The following is an 18,402-nucleotide window of genomic DNA, read 5'->3' as shown; positions in this document are numbered from 1 at the left end:
CTTCCCTAGATCCTGGGGTGGAGGTGGGGTGGAATGAGGATGGGGCAAAATAATTCATAACACTTCTCTAGTTATCACAGGGTTAGGCAGAAACCGAGACTGGGTGGCAGGAACTAAGAAAAACATCCTGACTAGGAGTCAGGCATTAGAAGCATTAGAAGAAGCATTAGAAGAGCATTAAAAGCATTAAAGCATTAGAAGAAATCTAAATGTCGTATCATCAAAGCAAAAAAATATATATCATGGGCCCTTCCCAAATATTCCAAACATTATGTTTTGTTACTATTTCTCCCACTCCAAAAAGTCCCAATCTTAATGTATTTAAACTCAATATCATCTTTAAAACCGTTTGGGATATGTGTATGTGGGAGGGAAGAAGTTAGCAAGATTGGAATCAAACCTCATGATCTGCTCCAGGCAAAACCCCTTTATAGCTCTAGCCTTTTATTACATATAGTTCTCTGCTCAAAAATCTTCAACAGTTCCTCATTACCTGCCAAGTAGATTCCAAACTCTATTCAAAGTCCTCCATAACCTAGTACCTCTCAATCTCTTTCTCCTAGAGCAGTTTTGCATTTATCCTATTCTCTAGTCAGAATAGATTCTTTTTATAATAACCAGCTATCAAAAAAAAACCTAGAATAAGAAAGAACAGTAATGGTCATCTTAATCCAATCACCTCATTTTATAGATCAGAAAATTGATATCCAGAGAGCTAAAATGACTTATCAGGTCATTCAGGAAGTAAACAGCTGAGCTGGAATTTGAACCCAGGTTCTCTAACTCCGAACTGAGAAACAAACTCTGGACTTCCTTCTCTCTAAAGCTAGAATTTTTTTCCTCTTTTGACTTATTGAATTCTTTTTCATCCTTTATTGTTTTTGTTCTTGTTCATTTAAGTTGCGCTCCATTTGGGGTTTTCTTGGCAAAGATATTGGAGTGGCTTGCCATTTTCTTCTCCAGCTCATTTTACTGATGAGGAAATTGAGGCAAACAGAACTATGTAACTTGCTGAGGGCCACATAGTTAGAAATGTCTGAGGCTGGATTTGAATTCAAGTATTCCTGACTCCAGGGTGGCTCTCTAACCATTGAACTACCTAGCTGCCCTTTCATCTTTAGAGTTCAATTCAAATTCCATCCATCCCCTCTATGAAACATTCCCACCTTGTTTTCTATCTCTCTAAGGAACTTACTGTATAGTATTGTATATTATGTGTTACCTATGTATCAACTTACCAAACTAGTTCCATGAGGGCAAGGACCATGTCTTATATAAACTTTGTATCTCTCCCAACTTAAAAGTGTTCTGTACAAGAGTTAAATGTTTGTTGATTGGAAAGGGAAAAACAACAACAACAACAATGTAGCATTGAAGAACTCTTATTGTAAGTTTAAGGGTCTACTATTACACCCAAACATATTAATTTCTTTTTCCCCAATACACACCTAAAATTATAACTGACCCTCCTTCCTATTTATCTAGACCCATTCTGGACACCCCTGGTTTAAGATACTTAAAATATTATTTTCAGGTATCCTTCTTCCCCCCCCCCACTTTGATGTAATTCAAGGGGCACTGGAAAGTTGCCTGTTCTAAAACACCTTTCACACCATTAATATAGTGTCTTCAAACACTATATATATATATATATATATCTTCCACCATTGCTAGATTAGAGAAAGCATTGGCCCAGAGTCAAGAGATTAAGTTTGGAGCCCCAGCTCTGCCTCTAAATAGCTATGAGATCTGGGGCAAGCCACTTCTCTTTTCTGGGCTAGTTCCACATCTGTAAAATGAGATCAGAGGTGTCAAACTCTCCATCAACAGCAACACTGATATGTAATTGGGAAATGTTTTAAGAAAATACCATATAAAAGAGATAATGCTAATTAGTGGCTTTCTAAGTTTCTATTTGAGTTTGATACCACTGGACTGGATAATCTCTAAGATATCTTGCACTTCTAACATCCCATAATTTTATGACTTTTTAAAATAAATCCGCATATCTGTAGAAGATAATACCATATTAAATCTTTTTTTAGCTAATGCCTTTAAGAACTGAATAACCTAAGAGAACTCAACCTAGAATAAGTGGAAGGGTGAGAAATAAACACCAGATAGATGAGCACTATTTCATAAGGAGGATGTTTTGTACTTTTATCCTTGCTATAGCATCTTAGTAAATAGTCCAGTGGATGAGTATTAGGAATGGTGGACTTGGTGCCAGGTGAGTTGGGGGTCCCAATTCTATTATAATATATAATCCTGTATTGAGACAGCCTTCAGCAGAAGCTCTATACAGTTTGAGTTTTGTTACTTCCTATTGCTGCAAAATCCTCTTCTTGGATCTGTCTCCTGGGCTATTTAACCTGGGAGAAGTCTTATGATCTTTCTGAACCTCAGTTTATTCATATGTAGAATGGGAACAATGATGTAAGAACTATCTATCTTACAAGGCCCTTGGGAGGAAAGTACTTAAATGTAAGCTATTTTTATTATAGGGTGCCAGGGTGCTGAAAAGAAAAGCAGGAAGCCTGCCAAAGACAAAATTCACCTCTGTCACAATCTGGCTGAGGGCTGGCCTTGCAACTGAGCCTACATTTCTCAACCTCTTCTCTCCCTGCACATTTAAAAAACAAAACATAAACAAACAACATGTCGAAGTTAAAGCTTTCTCCAGACTCTTGGAACTGGCGGCTTTCAATTCAGCAAATGATATCCCATCAGTAGCACAAATCCCTAGGGGCCTAGAGAATATAGGAGCTCGAACAAAGCCTGTATTTAGACAGCCTTCAGAGAATATTTTGTACATAGTCTGGGGTTTGTTGTGCAGAGCATTAAGGAAGATACAAATTATTAGATATTGAGTGAGATACAAAATTTAGGTAAGAAATTGGCACTGGCTTCATGGACCTTACAGACTAGCCCAGTGGTTCTCAAAATATGTTCTAGGGATCAAATGTAGTCTCCAAGACCTTTCAGGAGTTTTCATAATAATACTAAGATATTTTATTTTCTTACACTGTAAATCATAATAAATAAAATCTATATAAATAAAAGTTCTTTGGGAGAAGGTACTCAATAATTTTTAAGATCATAAAGGAGTCCTGATACCAAAAAGTTTGAGAATTGCTGCTCTAGTCTAATAAGGAAAATAAGATCCATAGCATAAGTAATGTTAGTGTCCAATAAAATCTGCTAAGAAATTCAGCAGTATTTTTCTTTGAGTAGTAAAATGTTTGTATCTGTTGATAATTAGAACCAAAACATTTTTTAAAATATGAAAAAGAATTAAACTGTCTCCTACATGGAATAAAGAGTTATAATACAGAGCTTTGTGAGGTTCCAAGAGACTAGTCAGGGGAAGTCAGAGAGGGCTTGATGGAAGATACAGCCTCTGCATACAAGATGAGATTCAAAGGAAAAAAGAGGAAACTAGAATCAGAGGAGGTGATTTTGAATCTTACTGTCATTTCCTCTTTCCTCTTTAAGGGCCTCAGTTTTCTAACCTGTAAAAATAGTTGATATTTAAGGCACCTTCTAACTCGAAGAGTGTATGGTTCTAGGAATTCAACATGGGGAGAGAGAGAGACAGAGAGACAGAGACAGAAAGAGAGAGAGAGAGAGACAGAGGGGGGGGAGAGGGAGGGAGGGAGAGAGAAAAGAAACATTCTAAACCAAATGTGAGCAAAAATCCTAGATGTTCATCTCTAAAGATTTTCAAAAGATTTTGGCAAAGATTTTGAAGAAAGGAGGCCATTAGGTACTAGAGTCTCCTTCTGGGGACAGTGGGTAGTTTATTTGAAAAGTAAACTGATAGATACACAGTGGGTTAATGAAAAACCAAAAACTATCCCCATCATAAAAAAAAGTGGGGGTGGTTTGCATGCCCCAATTCTCTTTTGTAAAACCACAGAACTATCACAGCCTGCTTTAAGGAGTCAGAAAATAACAAAAGAAGCTCACATTTCTACATAATTTCTACATTATCTGATTTGTAAGGCAGGTAATTCAAACATTCTCATTTTTCCAAATGAGGAAAATGAGATTGAGAGCTTTTGAATGCTAGGCCAAGGACATATAGCTAGGAAGCATCAGGGCTTAGAGACTGTAAAATTAGAAAGAAAAAAAAAAAAGAGAGAAAGTAGCACATAGGAGATAAAAAAGAAAGAAATAAAAGGAAAGAAGGCAGAAGGGGGAAGAAAAGAAAAAAAAAGAAAGAAAGAAAGAAAGAAAGAAAAAAAGAAAGAAAGAAAGAAAGAAAGAAAGAAAGAAAGAAAGAAAGAAAGAAAGAAAGAAAGAAAGAAAGAAAGAAAGAAAAACCATATTAACCCAAGTGAATTTTTAGATTATAAGATTTCTGTGGTTCTTTCCATACTGAAGGTTCTATGCTTTTAAGGTCTCTGATTCAATATGCAAACCCACTCTAAAAAAAAAAAAAAAAAAAAAATATATATATATATATATATATATATATATATATCCACCAAAATTTCCTAATTGGCACTATCATACAGTAAATGAGTACATATCAACTACCATAGACCAGAAAAGACACTCATCATAAGAGTCAATAGCCTGGACTGAGAAATGACAACTTGGAGCCCTCAGTTTCTTTGCTGTAAAGTAGGTACAGTAACACTTTCATTCTTTACTTTCCAGGGTTGTTGAAAGGAAAGCACTTTGCAAATCTTAGAAGAATATTACTGGGGTGAGAGCTAGGGACAGCGGCTTTGATGGTGGGCAAAGGGGATACTTGAAGGAAGCTGCTGATCTCTAGCTAGAGAAAGTTGGTCAGGAAATGATGTCACCAAATAAAAAAGATTGAAACACAGCCAGGCCAAGTTTGAGGCAGTGGAAGAGAGCAAAAAGTGAATTCACTCAGCTGCAGCCTACAATATACAGGATGGGGGGTGGGGATGACGCACATGGAGGGGGGAGGGAGAGGGAAGAGAAGTGGACCAATCCAACGGGTCTGTGAAGGACTGCTAATTGTACAGCCCCAAAAGTCATAGGCTATTTCAGAACAAATCCCTGAAAACAAGCCAAGAACTATAAATAAGGAAGTCTGAGAGCATCTATTACCTAGTGATTACAATACCACTAGATTTTTAAAATTCTCATGAGAGCATATACCCGAGAAAAGATGAGAGCAGAGAGCCTAAGGACAGGAGGAGTACAATGTCAGAATGAAGAGGCTATAAGGAGTTCTTATAGTCATTGTAAACACACAGAATGAGAAAATTCTAAACATCTAAGACACAGAGATGAAAACCTTCCCAACCTTCCAATTTACCAAATGATTGGTGGGAAAGGGCCACCAGAACTTGTGTCATATCAGAACATATCAGGGGGCCAGGGGAGGAGAGGCTAGTCAATGAGAGTCCCATGGTTAGAAAATATATAATATCCTCTGCCTACTTCCAATGCAACATGTGAAACCTAGACACAAGTGAGTGAGGGGCTGATGATGTGATAGTGTCACCCTTTTTGTGCTCTCTGCAGTAGCTTTTAAGTAAGATGAGTGAGGAGTCTCTGATTGGGAAAGGAACAGTAGCCTTAAGCCACTTTAATACCCAACCCTGTTGCCTACCATGTGTCACTGAATACACAATGCCTGTTACTTTGAATTTATTCTTTCTTGATCTTAAGTGAATGAATATCCAGAACTGGAATGAATCAGATTATGAAAAGAGTATCCAATGGGACAGCTAGATGGAATAGTGGATAGATCATAGGCCTTGAAGTCAGGAGGACCTGAGTTCAAATCTGCTCTCAGACACTTAACACTTCCTGGCTGTGTGACCCTGGGCAAGTCACTTAACCCCAATTGCCTCAGCCAAAAAAAAAAAAAAAAAAAAAGTCTTGAGAGATCAAATGAATCAGGTTATGATGAACCTGGGAACTTCAAAAAGACATTAGAATCCTCCTTAGCTACTAGTCAGTAGCAGACCACCAGAGCTGGTAACAACAGTAATTGAGGCCACTTCGTAGTCATATCTGAGAAGTGACTTCTTGTTGCCACAGCACTTGATACACTTCATTCTTCAAGTAGTTAGCCCAGCTGAGAAAGGGAACAATTTGGCCATGGGCTATGCCAACCTAGAAGTGAATTTGGTAGGGATTCTACAAAAAAAGATAAGAACTTCCAAGGCAAGAGGTACCCTTCTAAGACAAAAATGTTTCCTCTATAGGTACTTTACTATGCTTTGTCTTCACATTTGAGCCCATTCCCTAAGGATTCTGTATGTGTATAAGAGGGATAGAATACCTACTGGGTTGGGGAGGGCTATTTTATACTTTTGCCTTTGTTATACCTTTTAAACAATACTCCTTTATAAAAGAGTATTTTTACCATTTTATAACTGATATGAGATGGAAATATAGCAGATGGAGACTTGAAAACAACAGTATCATTTGGGTAGGTGAGCTATCCATAAGCATTTATTAAGCACTTCCAATGTATCAGTCATTGGGATACAAAGACAAAAGTCAAATAATCCCTGACCTAAAGGGGTTCACCATCTATAAGCCATATGGCATGGTAGATAGTATTGACCTGGACTTGGAAATCAAAAAAATATGATTTTGAATCCAGGCTCTAATGTTCTGATCTGGCTGTATGATCTAGCCTTGATTTCCTCACTAAAAATAAAGAAATTAAGCTACTATTTAATTTAGAAAGTTTATAGTAAAGGCAAATACTTTTGTAAACTGTGAAGACTTCTATAAATATGGCAAACTATATAGTAAGCTAACTTCAACTTCTTAAAGTGCCCAGAATCATTTCTGATGAAGAAGAGTTCTGATGAACATTTATAATTTATTACAAATAATCTGTTTGCTTAGAGTGCTATCTCAAAATGCATGGAAAAACCTATGGAAAACCAAAGGGATTATTTTAGCTGTGTTTGTTGAATTTCATATTAACCAACAAACATTTATTAAGTATCTACTGTGTGCCATTTATATCTCCTCCACTGAGGGCCAAAATGAGCAAGTTCCTTCCTCAAGGAATGACAGTCTACTGATCAACTCAACAAACATAAAGAATTGGATTTGGTGGCAGTTCTAAAGCTGCTTCCAGTGCTATCTAATCATGTGACCTCAGCTAAATGCAAATTAAGTTGGGGAGGTAGCCTGGAACATAGAAAGTACTTTAAATATTGTTGAATTGAATTAAATAAATTGAACTAAAACTATAATAATTACAAATTGTTTTTGTATAAAGCCTTACAAAGTATGCTAACAAAAATTGGAATAATGCATCAACCTAAGGCAGGTGTCACCATCAAAAATGAAAAAGAAGTTTGATAGATGTTATCAAAGCACATGAAAGCAGGCTATTAATGTACAGAAATACTTGAAATAAACCAATATCGTATCATCAAATGACAGGTGAAGGCTAACAGATAAGTACTCAAAATGTGCAAAAATGTAGCAGCCCTTTTATAGCGGCAAAAAACAGGAAATTGAGTGGATTCCCATCAGCTGGGAATCACTGAATAAGTTAGGGTACATGGATGTAATGGGATATTATTGTTCTATAAGAAATGATAAGCAGGCTGATTTTAGAAAAGGTTGGAAAGACTTGCAATGACTAATAGTGATATTAGCTTAGGCGAGAGAAAATTATACATAGTAACAATGAAATTATGTGTTTATCAACTATGAAGGACTTGGCTCTTTTCAACAATGAGGTGATTCAAAGTAATTCTGATAGACTTGGGATAGAAAGTGCTATCCATATCCGGAGAGAAAACTAGGGAGACTGAATATGGATCAAAGCACAGTATTTTCACCTTTTGATTGTTGTTATTTGCTTGGTGCTTGTTTTTTCTTCCTTATTGTGTTTTTCCCCCTTTTGATCTAATTAATTTTTTTTTTTTTTTGGAGCAGCATGAAAAATTTAGAAGAATTGCATGTTTAGTCTATTTTGGATTGCTTGCTATCTTGGGGAGGGGAAGGAGAGAGAGAAAAACTTTAAAGTTTTGCAAAGGTAAATGTTGAAAACTATCTTTGCATGTATTTTGAAAAATAAAATACCATTTAAAAAACAACAACAAATAAGTATCCAGCAATGAATTTGTTGATTTACAATAAAAATAGTTTCTTTTAAGAAGCCTATGAAAAAGCTTAAAATCTAAGAACTGATCCAAAATATTCTTCATGAGTGATACATGAACTCAACATGTAGCAAAGGAACTTTGAAGAAATGGTTGAATCATAGAACTGTATTAGTAGAAATGGAGGTATATATGATAATTTAGAATCTGGTTATCATCACACCAAAAAAAATTACAAATGAGTCATCCTAAAGGAACCCAGACTTCGATCAATCAGATGATGCAAGGAAATGGTTGAAATTTAGCAACCCCTCATTGCAGATTGTAAAAGGACAAAATACCTAAACAGGACATGATCCACTGGCTAGAATTATAAGCCAGAAATTCACTCTCTTTCAGAAACCAGCAAATAACAAAACTCCACACTACAAATACCTCAAAGTATCTTTAAGAATTCAATAAAAAATTGTACCAGAATTAGAACTAGAATTAGAATTAAATAAAACTATTGCCCACAGTTCACAAAATATAACATTGATCTACAAAAATTTAAGAACAATGTTTTTAATAGATGGTGCAGTATCAAATATTCATAAGCTGCAATCTATGTGGAATTAAAAGCTTTCCAAACCAAAAGATCTGGTGAAAGAAATTAAAATTATGTGGGAACAAGATGAACTACATACTATTCCTGTTTTTTCTTGACTATAAGAATTGATCCAAAGATGCTTTAGTCAGCCTGCAGAAGATGAATTTGCATCCAAATACTTCTACTCAGTGACAAAAAGCAGTTATTTTGCTCACCTGTGCAATACTCCACAGAACATTAAATATAAAGGAGCAATAATAAGATATCTATTTTTCCCAGGACTGTTTTTAGCTGAAGTCAATTAAAAAAAAAAAAAGATGAGAAAAATGAGAGAAATATTAATATTAGTTTCACTATCTCAAGTTAGCTTTAAAAAAAGGAACACTTCTTTCTCAAAAATAAAGAAAAGCACTGATAGATTGGAAAATTACAAAAATATTTCCCAAATAAACTTCCCAAAAACATTGCTTCCCAAAGAACTAGCAAAAGCTAACAACAGACATTTGCAACTAGACTTACTGAATGTAACTGGACTACCTCCAAATAGAGTCTAGGAAACAGCTAAGATCAAAGAATGGAACCAAAAAGCCTTCCATGGATGATATTCACATGAATTCAATTAGTGACAAGAAGCATTGAACATTTATATGACTGCTTCAAGTAGATTTGTTATCAGAAAAAGAGAGGTTTAGGGGATCAATAACATATTAGGAAACTACAGAAAGCTCATTCTTAAAAAGTTCTAATATACTGATCAAGTAAACTTTGCAAGGAAGCAGTAGAAACTATACAGCATATTACTGGAATTCACAAATATTTAGCAACTGCCAAAAACTTAGAAAGATAAAATAAAATGGACAGTATTATATGCAATGGATAGGCTTAATATTCTTCATTAAAAGACAACAAAACTGAATACTGCAAATTCAACCTCAGAAATGGTTGAGTCAACAAATAAACTGTATGGGAACAAAAACATTATCGCAAATAATTGACACTGATATAACATAACCCACAAAAAACTGATAATGTTTTTTAATAAATGTTGCCATATCAAACTCTCATAACCTCCAAATTATATTGAATGAAAAGCTTGCCAAAATATAGAAACTTAACAGAAGAAATCAGAATGTGCTAAGGGTAAGAAGTACATATCTCTGTCATCCATCCTGTCTGCTACTAGAACTACAATTTCAGTGGGCCAACAGAGAATGATCTTTCATCCCAATTCTTTTATTCAATTACAAAAAAAAAAAAAAAAAGAAAAAAGAAAAATCAATTGCTTTATCCATCAGGACAACTATTTGCTGAATTCTAAACATATTGACTTATCCCAAGATTATTTCTGAGTTCATTCCAACATAAAGATAAGAATATAATGATAATAATTAATAATAATAATAACATCTCACATTTATAGAATCATAAGTCAGATCAAGAAAGGACCTTAGACATCATCAATTCAACCTTCTTGGTTTTTAAAGAAGAAGAAATGCTTCTCTTCCCAAACAGAGAAAGTGAGAAAGTGATTTGTCTACGATAAAGCAGAGACAGGACTAGCACCCTGGTCTCCAAACTCCCACTGAAACACCCTTCTCATAATTTAAATAAGGAAAGAATTCCAGGAGGGGAAAAAATAAAGGTGATGATGACACAGAAGGGGATAATGGGATAACCAGATTGTCCAGAATAGTGAATCAATGGTATTGAATTGCATAGGGAAGGTGGGGCTAGGTCCTAGTTGGCCTTCAAGCTAGGGAACACCAACTGAGCTCTTGAATGTTTTTCCCAAGTTTGAATGTTCTCATGTTCTTTGGACACCAATAGTTGAGTCAAAAGGAAGTAGAAGAACCATTGACTAATGTGGTCAAAGATGGCAAAAAAAAAAAAAATAAATTAAGATAGTTGAACATTGTATATGTCTGCTGATTGAGAATACCAACCTATGAAGTTCCTTATCCTTCTTAGAGCTGTATCCATCTCATTATATATTGGACAGGACTTAAAAGCAGCCTTCAATCAATGTGAACACAGAAGGGGATCACACACAGAGATTACAAACTATAAAGTGGGTTTGGCATAAACTGAACTGGCTGCTTCATCTACTTTAAGGAAATGTTTCTTCCCCCCTCCCCTTTTTTTAAAAACCTTTATATCTTACCACAATTAAAATTTTTGTGAACAGAATCTTTGGTTACATTATCGTAAAATTTAATGTCACCCAGAAATTTTGCTGAATTAATCAGCTTCTCCAGGAAAGGTCCCTAGAATTCCATACAGTAGAGGATATATCAGGAGCTTGAAAACAGCAAGGAGCCACCCAGTCATTTGTTGGCCAAATTTGGATATAATCTGTTGGGACAGCCTGTCTGAACTTTGCATGTCAACTATTGTGTTTCTCTAGAAATGAAAGGAAGATGTGGAAGATGTGGAGGTCCTTACTTCCCTCCTTTATCTCAGCTGACCCCTCCCAGATCCACAAACACTTGAAGCAAAAAAGCCCAAAGCTTAGGACTCAAGCTAAGCTGGTATTATGGAGTCTAGATACTACAATGTTAAGACTTTCATAATGAGAAGCCCCCAAGCATTTTTTAATAACTAGTAAAGAGCAGAACTAGGATTTCAATGCAGGTCCTTTGAATCTAAACCCAAAATTACTTTTAGTATATGCTAGTAACAATCACCTAAAAAATTTAAAGCCATAAAATTTTACATAATAAATACATCAGAATGGGACAAGAATAAATGTAATTACTTTTAGGGAAATGTACAAATTCTTTTTTTTTAAAAATTTAACTATATCTGACCATATGGTTATACTGGGTGTTATTCAGGAGATTTTTCCCTATGAGATTGTTATATTCTTAGTGCCTAGAATATAAACTTATAAACTTATAAACACTTAATAAATGTTTATTGATTCACAATGAACAAAAATTTTCAGTGAAAAAGATAATTCCCAAAGGTTGGAAAGACCCAAAATTTAAAAGAGAACAAGACAACCATAGATACAAAATATGTGAATTAATCCTAAGAAACTCTTCCAAAAGTATTTATATAATCATAGATTGTTAGAACTGGATGATATCTGAAAGATAATATAATCCAACCACTTCATTTTAACAGACTATGATTCAAATCCCATCTAGCTATTCACCTGTGTCATTTAAAAACACTCCCAAGGAAAATAATATATTCCTATCCCCCTCTCCCTACATCAATTATTACAAAGAAGAGTCAATCCAGCTTTGGAAGGGTGAATGAGTAATAACAGAATTACTGTCTTGACTCAAGACTCTTGAGGAATACAAACCCTATCAGCTCACTATATCTATCCAGAGCCCCAGAACACACTCTGCTTCACATCCCATCCTGCCTTCCATCCCAACAATCTTGCCATCTGTCTATAGTTTTCGCGATTCCAATGACCAAAACTCCTTTTCCTGGCCTCCCTTGGCTCCTATGCAAGTCTACTTCCATTAGAATTGAAGCTCCTTCTATATAGTCTATGAATATAGTAGCATTTGGTTACACTATAAGAAATTAAGAAAGGGACAGATTTAGTGAAATCCATATATGAGCAGAACAATTTATACAATTACAACACTGTAGTGAAAACTATTCTGAAGGATTTCAGAATTTGATCTAATAGCTATCAATTATATGTGCCAGGTATTGTGCTAAGGGCTTTACAATTATTATCTCATTTGAAGCAGATACTATTATCCTGATTTTTGCAAGATCACAAAGCTAAAAAATCTATAATGCTCAACCAGAGGACCAGTGTCAACACATCCTGACAGAAGAGATATACTTGAGGTACAAAATGAGATGTATATTATCAGACATGCCAACATGTAGGTGTACTGCTTTTGTTTAATTGTGTTTACTTGTTACAAAGAAGTTATTAAAGAGAAAATTGGGACAGGCAACAGTGGAATGATAATCATACCCAAAAGATGAAAAAATAGTCATTAAGGCATTTTTTTTAAATTTAAGAAATTTCAGAGGGAGACATGGACAAGTAAAGAACTTTGAAACTAATGTGATAAATTTATACTTAACAAAAACCCTAGCTGCAAATAACAGATTCATGGTTTCATATGCAAACTTTTTTTTGTTCTTTCACATGCAAACATTCATATTTGTTGCTGTTTGTCAAGTTCAGAATAACAAAAAAAATAATTATTTTAAAATATTTTTTAAAAAGAATTGAGGGCAGAGACTTTATTTATATCCCATAGCACAGTGTCCAGCACATTAGTGGTCATTTAATAAATGCTTTTTCATTCATTAATTTTTTCATGAGGAAACTAAGATCAAATAGGAAAAGTGGCTTAGCCAAAATCAGTCAACTAATAAAGATTCAGTAAATGCCTATTAGCACAGTGGGGAAATAAAGAAAGGCAGAAAGGCAGTCCCTACCCTCAAGGAACTCACATGAATACCATTATAAGCTACATATAGATTAAATTGGACATAGAAATCCCAGAGGTAGTGAAGAAAAGATGAGATGAAGTGGAGATTCAGCCTAGTTCTTCTGAGTGTGGTCGAGTAGAAAAAGCATAGAATTTGGGGGCAGCTCCGTGCAATGAATGCAGCACCAGCCGGAGTTTAAATTTGGTATCACTAGCTGTGTGACCCCAAATCAGTAATTTACTTAACCCCAACTGGCTTTAAAAAAAAAAAAAAAAAAAAGGCTCTGGGTTTCAAATCGGAGGACCTGGCTTCAAAAGTGGCTCTGCTATTTATTATCTACATAATCTTAGCCAAGTCACTCCCCTTTCTTTTACAGATAAAAAAACAAGCTTTTGTCGGTCTAGATCAGAAGTTCTTAACCTTTTTTGAATCATGGACCCTTTTGGCTATGTGGTGGAGCCTATGAACTCCTTCATAAAATAACATTTCTTTAAATGCATAAAAGAGAATATGTGGTAGAATTTCAAAGACAATGAAATAAAAATGTGTCTTTTCCCATTGAAGTTCACAGACACCTGCCCTCAAAATCTTCTCATAGACCCTTTGATGGATGAATCCCAGGTTAAGAAGCCCTCTAAGGTTATAGGATCAAAACCTTGGAGCTGGAAGGGGCTTTCTAACCAGATCCCTTCTAATTCCTTATATAGATGAGAAAACTAAGGCCCAAGGAAATAAAGTGACAAACAGTAGAACCAACCCAGATTTTCTGATTCCAGAACCTGCCTTTTTACCAGTACACCAGACTTCTCATGGTAACAACTGCGGCACTTCTGTCTGGGTAGACAAGACCCAATCCTCCTACTCCACCCCCAAACAACCTGTCCCCCAGATGTCTCAAAAATGGTGTAGTGTATAGTGTGCTGGGCTTGGAATCTGGGAAACTTGGGTTCAAATTCTGCTTTAGACACTAGCTCCATAACCTTGGCAAATCACAGATTCTCTTCTGTAGGGGCTAGATTGGATCTCCATCCTGAAACCTAGAATCCTATGAAATCCTATGATTTCACCCAATACTGGGTGCAGCAGAGATGCTCTCAGCAGCAGAGATGCACAGAGCTTTGACAGGTCTTACCCTGCCCGCTTATTCTCATCCTAAAGCCCAAGTCAGCAGATGGACACAGACCCAAGTAGTTCAGCAACGCAAAATAGGAAATGACAAGTGAGGTAATCAAAACCACTTGCACACTTAGCAGAGGAGTTGAGGGGAGGCAGCAGCCTCCCAGCCCAGCCCCAGACCTGCCCTGCCCTGCCCTGCCCCACCCTGCCCCACCCTGCCTGGCCCTGCTCAGGTCACCTAAACTATTCTACCAAGCCCCTCAAAGATCTATAGCATCCTAAATATGCAAAGAGAAGATGGTCCCAGAGGTGTAAGTTGAATTTGCCTTGACTCAGGGAGACAAAGACCAACCCAGGACAAAGACCTGGACCCAGAGGAAATAAACAAAATGCAAATAGAATGTTTAACCAAAGCAATTACCTAGTACTGGCCCTCTGGGGGTTGCAATATAATGTTTGACTATGAGCTAAAATGGCAGGTGGGGAAGGCTTAGCCTGGTAATTCCCCTTTCTAAAGCATATTAATGATGGCAAAATACTTTATCCAAAACAATCCAGTGAGACAGTGCAAGTATTGTCATCTTACACTTTACAAATAGAGGAAACACACAAGTCATTAGCGTTGCAACCAGGCCACTCCAAACTGACCACCCTTTCCACTATCCACAGGGCCAGCCACTTTTCCGAACCTCACTTATTCCTGAAACACTTACAAGGATTCTTCCCTCCCCCAACATTTCCCAGTATCCAAAGTTCATACTGGCAAGCCTGGGCTTATAGTTTGGGGGCATCAGCCCATTGTGGCAACATGACAGGCATTTGCAAGCTTACTTCCTTTTACACATACTCAAAGGGAAGAAGGAAAAGAATAAGAAACATGCCAACAAGAGGGAAAAAGAAAGGTTTACAGAATCCTTCAAGGAATTAACATTTAAATAGTTGAAAGTTTCCAAGCCAAGAGGAAAATGCTAACATAGGAGGTAGCTTGCTGAGGAGGTAAGGATAACCATCTCTAGATGAGGTGAAAATCACCATCCTAGCTAAATTCAGCATTAATAATTCCTTGAACACACATTTTCATGAGTACTTGTACCTATTCTGGGTAGTCTCACAAAAAAAGTCAGAAGAGCCAAAAAGATATAACACAACAGGTCTAGATTTCCTTTGTGAGGCAAATCTTAATAAGGTGTGGGAAAAGTACAAAAAGCTACGTCACTAGGGAAAAGCCTACCTACTCAGCTCTGAAGGGAATCTACATGTATAGATGCTTAATATCTGATGATGGTCGTAGTACAATGCATCCTAAAAGGAGATTCCTCTGTCATCAAGTCTTCTGTTTTTCTTTCAGTGTGGAATTGACTATAGGCAAAGAAAAAGGAAGAAGGTGAAGGAGGTGATCTATTCTGGTGAGAACAGAGCTCTAGGATAGTTATAGATACCCTATTTTAATAAGAACATTGACAAGCTTAAACACATAGAGGAGGGTGTCCAAAAGATTGAGGGAACCCAAAATATACTATATGAGGCTCCATTGAAGTATCTGAGAAAATTTAGCATGTAGAAGATCAAGGGAGGATATGATTAACATATTTGAAGGACTGTCACATTAAAAAAAGGGGGGGGGTAGATTTGGTCTCCTTGGCCTCAAAGGGTAGAACTAGACCAAAGTGGGGGAAGAGTTATAGAGACACAGAAATCATACTTAGCTTGAGGAAAATTTCCCTGTGGTAAGGACTGCCCAAGAATGAAACAAGCTGCCTCAGGAAGTAAAGAATTACATAATCAGTGTAGATCTTGATTATCTTTCAAGGATGCCCCTCAGATAGAGGCTGGACTAGGTGACCTAGGATCCCTTCCTGAAAGTCCCAACTTTGGAGATGAAGGAGGGGACTTGCCAAGTATATATTAACTGAACTCACAATGCTCTAGAATCATAGGGAGCACACACAACCAATTGGTGAGAAACCTTAGAAATAAGATGGTCATTGATTCAGAAGAAATGAAGGCCTAGAGAAGGATGGGGAAATGATTTGCCCAATCACACAGCTATCAGAAGCAGTGTTAGGATTTCAATTTGGATCTTTTGACTTCAACACAAGGCTTTTTCTACTTCTTTTCACAGTTGCCTCCCTTCTTCTCTTTCTTTAGTTGTATCCCATGCAAATCTGCAGTTTTAGTTCCATGTTGGAAAGGAGAGAGGAACAAGATCATAGGGACATTCTGTACTCAGTCTTCAAGAAGTATAGGAAGGAAGTATAGCTTCATAAAGTCTTGGAGAAGGGGAGGGAGAATGCACTGAGAATGGCTAGTCAGCAGAGGGATGCACCAACCTGATCTAATTTTCCTCATCTATAAAATGGGGATAATAGCATTTATCTTACAGGGTTGCTATGCAAAGCTTAAAGAGATGTGTGTGTGTGTGTGTGTGTGTGTGTGTGTGTGTGTGTGTGTGTGTGTGTGTGTATATATATATATATATATATATATATATATATATATATATATATATATATATATTCCTTATTATTCACTAGTATATGATCTGAAGCTTGGATTCACTACCCTAACGGTCCCTGAGATTGGACAATAAATGTTTCTCTTGCTTCCCAGGACATGTCCAAACATTTTCCTTTAACCGAGGGGTGCTGTTCTGAAAGAATCGTGGTTGTGAAGTCCATCTTTGGCATAGGAAGAGATTTTAAAGATATGTGTGGGGGAGTGGAAAGGAAAGGGAATTGAGGGAGAAAGAAAAGGAAAGAAGAGGACAGCTGCTGGCCTGAGGAAAGCGAGGTGCTGTCCATTCTATTCCGGGGCTGTCGGGGAGACAAGGTGCAAAGATGCGCTCCGGCAGGGCCCCAAGAGCAGCTGCGGAAACGTCATACTTCGGCATCAGAGCCCAAGCGGGGATGGGGGTGGGGCAGGGACAGGTAGTAGATTAAGGAAGGATTTGACAGAATAAAAGCAGTTGAACTGTTCCAGAGCAGCTGGGGATGGGTTGATGTAGGGGGAGGTGAACTTTCACTTAACAAACATTAAACTGCTGCTACGGGTGGACACTATATTAGGCGTTGAGGTAGGGAAGGGTACAAAGTTTAGGTATGGAACGTCGCAACCTTCCCTCGAGAAGCATCGAGTTTCACAGAACCAGCAGTAAGGAAGCCACCCCATTCGCTCAGTTCTGTTCTGAGTTAGAACCCAAGCCCATCCCCAAGACTCCGTGGGGTCCACGAGAAAGAGCAGAGTCTCCCAGTTTGGGGATTGCCGAGTTGAACAGGGATAAAAAGAGGAGGGAGAGGAGGTCTCGCAAAGGGAGGACCGGCAATCCCCACTACTGAGCGTAGGTCTGGGTCCAAGCAAGCCCATGATCTCCCCACCCCTCTCCCCCCAAGCCACTGTAACCCCCATCCCTAGAAGTAGATTGGCCCAACGTTTCGCGGCTGCAAATGTGAGAAAAGACAGAGCAGCCATGCCCCCACTTCCAACTCTCCGGCCGCCCTAAGCTGCGCTCGGATTTGGGGGGAAAGGGAGGAGGGGTAGAGAGGCAGGGCACTTGTTGCAAACAGTCTCAGATTGCTATGGGACGCCCAGACCCGCGCGAGTGGGAAGCGGTGACGACCCCTGCACAAGCACTCCCGATGCCAACTCCAAGCGAGCCAGCCTCTCCCGTGCCCGGCGCCCCGAGCCCCGGCCTGCGCTCTGCGCTCAGTCCCCCGGCGCCTCTCCGAGCCCCTCTCCTCCCACCTAAGAGCCTCAACTTACCCCGCTGCGCAGGGGGCCCGGGGATCTTCGGCTGCTTCACATCGGGGTTTGCCAGTTGGTTTCTCTCCCCTCCCACTGGCCAAATCTCTCAATCTCCCGGTCAATTTCTCCCGGTCCCTAGAACTGTCAGCCTCTCTATCTCTATCTGTAGCTCTGTCTCTCCTCCTCCTCCTCCTCCTCCTTCTCCTTCCCCCTCCCCCTCTCTGGTCTCTCGGCCCTTTTTTCCGGGTTAATTACGCTTAGCACTAAAGCAAAACGCAACCCCCGGATGTGAGTACAATGCTCGGAGGCCGGCCCCCAAGGGGAGTGGGGGGGGAGGGGAGAGGAGGGAGGGGAAGGAGCGGGAGAGGTGCTCGGGCCAAGAGGGGCTAGGAGCCGGGTGGGGCTGAAGGGGAGAGGGTGGGGGAGGGAGGGAGAACAGGGAGAGAAGGTGGAAGGCGAGAGGCGGGG

At 38.3% G+C, this 18,402-nt stretch overlaps 1 protein-coding gene across 1 annotated transcript in view; it reads right to left on the bottom strand.

The window, feature by feature from the left end:
• Positions 1–18,157, bottom strand: part of PLEKHA2 (pleckstrin homology domain containing A2) — a 120,513-nt gene extending 102,356 nt beyond the window's left edge. Inside the window, exon 1 of the mRNA XM_074287298.1 lies at positions 17,953–18,157. The gene's annotated coding sequence lies outside the window, so the exon portion shown is untranslated. The remainder of the gene's footprint in view (positions 1–17,952) is intronic.
• Between the last annotated feature and the right edge of the window lie 245 nt (positions 18,158–18,402).

This window comes from Sminthopsis crassicaudata, chromosome 2, assembly GCF_048593235.1.
Source record: "Sminthopsis crassicaudata isolate SCR6 chromosome 2, ASM4859323v1, whole genome shotgun sequence".
Taxonomy (NCBI): Eukaryota; Metazoa; Chordata; class Mammalia; order Dasyuromorphia; family Dasyuridae; genus Sminthopsis; species Sminthopsis crassicaudata.
The sequence above is the reverse complement of the archived record's forward strand: the minus strand, read 5'-3'. Positions and strand labels throughout refer to the sequence as shown.